Source organism: Colobus angolensis, unplaced genomic scaffold (genome assembly GCF_000951035.1).
Source record: "Colobus angolensis palliatus isolate OR3802 unplaced genomic scaffold, Cang.pa_1.0 Scaffold264, whole genome shotgun sequence".
NCBI classification, from domain to species: Eukaryota; Metazoa; Chordata; class Mammalia; order Primates; family Cercopithecidae; genus Colobus; species Colobus angolensis.
Genome location: NW_012115866.1, coordinates 703,015 through 709,388, shown reverse-complemented (window position 1 = coordinate 709,388; position 6,374 = coordinate 703,015). Strand labels below are relative to the sequence as shown.

At 51.0% G+C, this 6,374-nt stretch overlaps 1 pseudogene; it reads left to right on the top strand.

The window, feature by feature from the left end:
• Nucleotides 1-1,462: 1,462 nt before the first annotated feature.
• LOC105515598 overlaps nucleotides 1,463-6,374 on the top strand; it is a 71,798-nt pseudogene continuing 66,886 nt past the window's right edge.

Genomic DNA, 6,374 nt, shown 5'->3' with positions numbered 1-6,374 from the left:
CAGCCTCTCAAGTAGCTGGGACCACAGGTGCATGCCACTGCACCTGGCTGATTTTTGTATCTGTAGGAACGGGGCTTTTCCATGTTGCCCAGGCTGGTCTGGAACTCCTAAGCTCAAGGAATCCACCTGCCTCAGCCTTCCAAAATTTTGGGATTACAGGCATGAGCCACCATACCCGGCCTGAGATCTCTTTAAAATTATTTAATTTTTTGTTTCTAAAGCAAAGCAATTTGACAGAGATCTTTATTGACTGAGTCATACATTGAGCCTAGCCCTAGCACTTTTAAAGGCACTGTGTGGAACCGTCCAGGCTGTCCAGATTGAAACTTCTCCCGCTTTACCATCCAGTTGTCTAGCTGCTGCAAAGCCCCAGATGCTAACTAGGAGTTACAGCAGGCCATGGAGGAGCAGGCACAGCTGGAAGCATACCTGGGGCACATGAGACTTTGCAGAGGGAGGGACATGGAAGGATGATGACCCCAGGTGGCCAGGAGTAGGTGAGGACTAGTGACAGCCCTTCCTAACTTCTGTGTCGATTCTTTCAGGTGAAAGAGTGGCTGCAGTATCAACAAATGGAGAGATGAGTACGCTGAGTATCTCCATGGAGAGCATGCCATGTGTGGCAGAGGATGCAGGAGATGTTGGAGCAGGTGAGACCTGACCCTTCAGGCCCTGCCTTAGAGAGGTTGCTTGATCGTTCTGAGCATCTGTGCAATGGGAGGAACACAGCCAGAGGTGGTCATGGGTCTGGGCTTTGTGGAGGTGTGGGCAGAGAGGGAGATGGTAGCCTGTCCAGCCACCAGCCCCTCTCTCCAGGGCCCTTTCCCCCTGTGCTTTGGGCACATTGTGTTCGCACATGAAGGAGAAGAAGCATGACATGCATCAGGTACAGGAGCTGGAGACAAGCTTGGCCAAACTGAAGAACCAGATGGGTGAGCTGGGGCTGGGGTGACCTTGAAGCAGGACTGGCATCAGAGGGCTGTGGGGGCAGCTTAAATGCCCCAGGGAGGTGGGTGCATGGAAGGGCTTTGAGGCAGAGGGAGAGAGGTCTGTGCCAGAAGACAGCAAGTCTTGTCATCTCCATGAGCCTCAGTGTCCCCATCAGCAAAGAGGGAGGAGTGCCCATTGTCAGCCACCCACAGTGCTATCTGAAAGTGGCTTAGAAGATTGGCTACCATCAGGAGCAAGGAATCATTAGCAGGGAGGCCAAGTTTGGGGAGCCTGAGAGGAGCTGTGCACCAAGAGGAGGATTTTTTGAGAATCCAGAGGCCCTTATTGTCCACTTCCTTTCTAAGCTGAACCCCTACACCTGGAGCCCCCAACAGGACCCTCAGAGGTGGAGCAGCAGCTACAAGCCGAGGTCAAGCACCTGCGGAAGGAGCTGTAGAGTCTGGCAGGACAGCTCCAAGCCCAGGTGGAAACCAATGAGGGCTTGAGTCACCTGAACCAGGAGCAGGAGGAGATGCTGTGGGAGCGGAAACCCAAGCTCTGGGAGCTGCGGGGGGAGGCCTGCCGGTCCTCTGTGCAGAACGACGACACCACCATCAGCCATGTGCTCTCCCACAATCACCAACTTGAGGAGCAGCTGGCCGAGCTGAAGCAGATGGTAACTCCCACCCCATCCAAGAAGGGCACCAGTCTCTGGGGAAGGGAGGTGTGAGGACAGAGGCAGCTGCAGCCTGGGAGACAGGTGACCCTAGCACCCTCCAGGGCAGTGCTGTGACTGTTTCTTGCTTCCTGCCCTCTGAATTTTAGAGGTTGGTAGTCCTGGGTTCCTCCCAGGTCTCGACATCATCATCCCAGATGGAGGCATGGAGCCCCCCAGTCACAGGGAAAGAGACAGTGGTATAAGAGCCTCCTTAGATTCAAACTGAATTCCAGCCTCGGCTCCACTGCTCACCATTGAACTACCTTGCATCTCCAAGTCTCGGTTTCTTTCACTTAAAAAGGAAGTGAGCTTTTTCCTCGCAGAGGTGCTGAGGATTAAATGAGATAATACATGGAAATATCAGGCATGCAGCACACTTAGCAAATGGTGGTTGTCTCCCTCTGCTTTTCCTCCAGTCTGTGGCCTACAGTTTAAATGGAGAGAAAAGGGTGTGAGATTTGAGGCTAGGGAAGGAGGCATGGGGCTCTAGGCAAGTAGGGGCAGTCACTTAGGCCTGGAGCAAGGGGCCAGGGACCTGGGCAGGCCACAGAGCCCCACAGTGCCCTCTCTACCCTATTAATGGGCCCAGAATTTGGAAGCCAGCCACCAGCTGCCCTCATGCCTAGGGTCTTCCTACAGGTGGAGCTGAAGAGCCAAGAGGCCCAGAGTCTGCAGCAGCAGCAGCAAGAGCAGTACCTGGGTCACCTGCAGCAGTACATGGCTGCCTTTCAGCAGTTGACCTCCAAGAAGGAGGCGCTGCAAAGGTAGTTACTGCTGCAGACCTTGCTCATGGATCAGCTGCAGCAGCAGGAAGCTTAGGGCAAAACAGTGGCCGAGATGGCCCGCCAAGAGCTGCAGGAGACTCAGGCAAGGGAGTTACTGAGGGCAGGGCCCCAACGGGGACAACCTGGCAACCTCCGTGCTTTCTCACTCTCTTTCCTGGTCCCTTAGGAGCGCCTGGAAACTAACAGCCAGCAGAAACAGCAGCTACAGGCCCAGATGAGCATCATGGCTCTCCCTGGGGAAGGTATGGGAGACTACTCAGAGGAAGAGGCGAGAGCCCCGGGAGGAAAGGGGGACTGTTAGCAGCATAGGATTGAGGAGTTGGAAGAGATCTTTAAGACAGCTGGTCATTATGCCGACCGGTATCTGCAGTAAGTTCGGTATCAATATGGTGACCTCCTGGGAGCAGGGGGCCATCAGGTTGCCTAAGGACAGGAGAACTGGCCCAGGTCAGAAAGGGAGCAGGTCAGAACTCCTGCACTGATGGCTAGTGGGACTGTGCCTGGGCCACATAGCGAGACATTGGCTCTTAGAAAAAAAAATGAAAATAGAGAACAGCTGCTCATTCCTATCTGGGAAGGGGCTGGCCCAGGGTTACACGGTGAGGCGGGGGACAGAGGTGGGCCCCACTGTACCTCCCTTGTTGGGTTGTCTGAGCACCCCTCTAGCCACCCCTCACAGGAGATGGACTGGGCAGTAAGGAGGAGGAGAAGAAGGTGCCTCAGCCCATGCCGAGCATCTTGGAGGACCTGGAGAGCTGGGAGGCCATGGTGAGCCTGACACCCACTGCCCCACCTTTGCTGCCTCCCTCTGTGGTCCCTCCCAGACCCCCTTTGGCACTTTGTTTCCTGCCTTCTGGTTTCTCTGGACCCTTGTGCCTTCCCTGGGAGCCAGTGGTCAGACATCATTTCACCTGTGACCCACAGATGCACCCTCTGAGGCCCCAAAGGAAGACCTCCTGTCCCCCTCCCTGCCACATTTGTCCTGTGTATCCCCCTACAAGAATGCACATGCCTTGCCTGCAGGTGGCCTTTTTAAACTCGGCTTTAGCCAGTGTCAAGGAAGGGCAGCAGACACAGCCACATGGGCAGCTGAAGGAGTAAAGGGTGCACTGCCAGTGCGTGGCTCACCCGGTGACCTCGGCCCAGAAGGAACCAGAGGTGGCAGCCCCAACTCTAGGACTGGGGGCGATTCTGCATGTGGGGAGAACAACCAGGCTTTCACCATGTTGGCCAGACTGGTCTTCAACTCCTGACCTCAAGTGATTCACCCTCCTCAGCCTCCCAAAGTGCTGGGATTACAGGCCTGAGCCACCACGCGCATTCCAATGAAGACCTTTTTAAAATTTGCAGTTCAGATTGTGGAAAATTTGAGCTACAAATTAACAAGAGTTGATGCTTCACATGAATGTTGTCAGATTCATCTTTTAATAAACAATGTTTACACTTTTATTTAATATCATTCACCTTCCTATAGGGTATGGTCAGTAGATTTGCAGGTGGAGAAGATGAAACTTATAATGTCTATGACCAAGCCTGCAGAGGTGGTAAAGATATGGCCCAGAGTATTTATAGGTCCAGTGAAAATCTAGACAAGGACATGTTTGGTGATGACCTAGAAGCCAGAATAAAGACCAGCAGGTATCAAGCCATACAACTCTGTCTCAGTGTTTACACCAGTGAAAACAAAGTAGTTCATAGTCTTTTCTCTTGTTTCCTAGATTTGTTCCCGACAAGTTTTCTGGTTCAGACCACAGGCAGAAAGGCCGAGAGGATGAGAAGGACCAGTTCAGTCTGAGGAAGATCCTTTTGGTTTGGACAAGTTTTTGGAAGAAGCCAGACAGCGTGGTGGCTCTCAAAGACCCTCAGCAGCAACCCCAAAGAACATGAGCATGAAGGCAAGAAGAGGAGGAAGGAGTAGACACACATCTCTTCAAAGCAAATGAACTGTGATTATCCATAACCCTAATGATGCAAGTGCTATGGGGCAACACTTTATGAGTGGTCAGGACACAAACCAGATCTGGATGCTACTTGTTATTATTGGAGAAGGTGGGAGGGGGGAGGGAGTGGGGATAGAAAACTCTACTTTGAATTATTTGGTTTTTTTAAAGAGTGGGTTTTATTTGTGCTCCTCCCACCTTTCAGCATTTATAGAACATGCTGGCCCACATTCGCAATCAAGACCACTGCCTTTTGTGTGACACGTAGTTCACATTAATATTTTGTGTAAGAACAGCTGCTTATGAGTCAAGTTGCCCCAACTGCAGTAAGGTGGAGGATGTTCACATGTTGGAACTGTCCTGCCAAATAAATGTCGCCCCTATTGCACTGTGTTTTAATTTGGAGTGGGGAAAAGAAGCTCTTGCTTTGTTTCAAATAAAAACCTTTAGACAAAATTCTCGGTTATGTTTCCTTTATGTAATAGGCTGGCATAGTCTCAAAAATCTTCCTCTTCATCAGGTGTTTGCAAAACTTTAGGCCTTTGAGCTTGAACCTGGAGCTGAAAAAAATAAGCACTGTAAGGAAGGAAAGGCAATGTCTGCAAAAACATTCAATCTGAAAATCACCTTTTTATGAGGGAGTCAGTAAAAAGAACTCAGGCAGTTTTTATTTTCACCTTGTTATTTTATTTGTTTTCTCCTCAAATTCCCTTTACCATCTTTGTTGTTCTTATGATTCCCTCACCCACCATTAAAAATTGCAAATTGGGCGAGTCACAGTGGCTCAGTCCTATAACCCCAGCACTTTGGGAGGATGAGGCAAGAGGACAGCTTGAGGCCAGGGGTTCAAGACTAACATGCAGCATAGAAAGGCCCAGTCATGATGAAAACAAATAAATGAAAAAATAAAGTAGTAAATCAATCTGACCCAAGATCACATAATCAGTGGGAAAGGCGAGATTTCAGCTCCAGCTCACCTGACTGGAAAAGTGTGCTGCTAGGTCCTCTGTGTTCTGTATATCTTGCTAACCATTACGGGTCTTCTTGTACTTCTCCTTTAAAACTGGGAACTCAGCTGAGTACAGAAAGGCATAGAAAGCAACATATTGCACAATCATTAGCAGAATGAAAAGGCAAAGATTAAGAACTATGTGACTGCAAGTTAGGCTGTAATCCTAGAAGTGGACATTTCAGCACAGACAAACCTGGGAGGGAAGAGAATCAGTGGGGCCCAAGAAAATAATCCAGTCTCTGCACTGAACAATTCCCTTAGACATACCAAAAAGGGCTATGGGGGGGGGTGCCCAAGATGGCCGAATAGGAACAGCTCCAGCCTCCAGCTCCCAGCATGAGCGACACAGAAGACAGGTGATTTCTGCATTTTCAACTGAGGTACCAGGTTCATCTCCCTGGGGCATGTCAGACAGTCGATGCTGGTCTGGGGGTGCAGCCCAACCAGCGAGAGCTGAAGCAGAGCGAGGCATCACCTCACCTGGGAAGCGCAAGGGGGAAGGGAATTCCTTTTCCTAGCCAAGTGAAATTGAGATGAACAACACCTGGAAAATCAGGTAACTCCTACCCTAATACAGCACTTTACCAAGGGTCTTAGCAAACGGCACACCAGGAGATTATATCCCACACCTGGCCCGGAGGGTCCTATACCCACGGAGCCTCCCTCATTGCTAGCACAGCAGTCTGAGATCTAACTGCAAGGTGGCAGCGAGACTGGGGGAGGGGGGCCCGCCATTGCTGAGGCTTAAGTAGGTAAACAAAGCCTCCAGGAACCTCAAATTGGGTGGAGCCCAACACAGCTCAAGGAGGCCTGCCTGCCTCTGTAGACTGCAACTCTGGGGACAGGGCATAGCTAAACAAAAAGCAGCAGAAACCTCTGCAGACGTAAAAGTCCCTGTCTGACAGTTTTGAAGAGAACAGTGGTTCCCCCACCTTGGAGGTTGAGATCTGAGAATGGACAGACTGCCTGCTCAAGTGGGTCCCTGACCC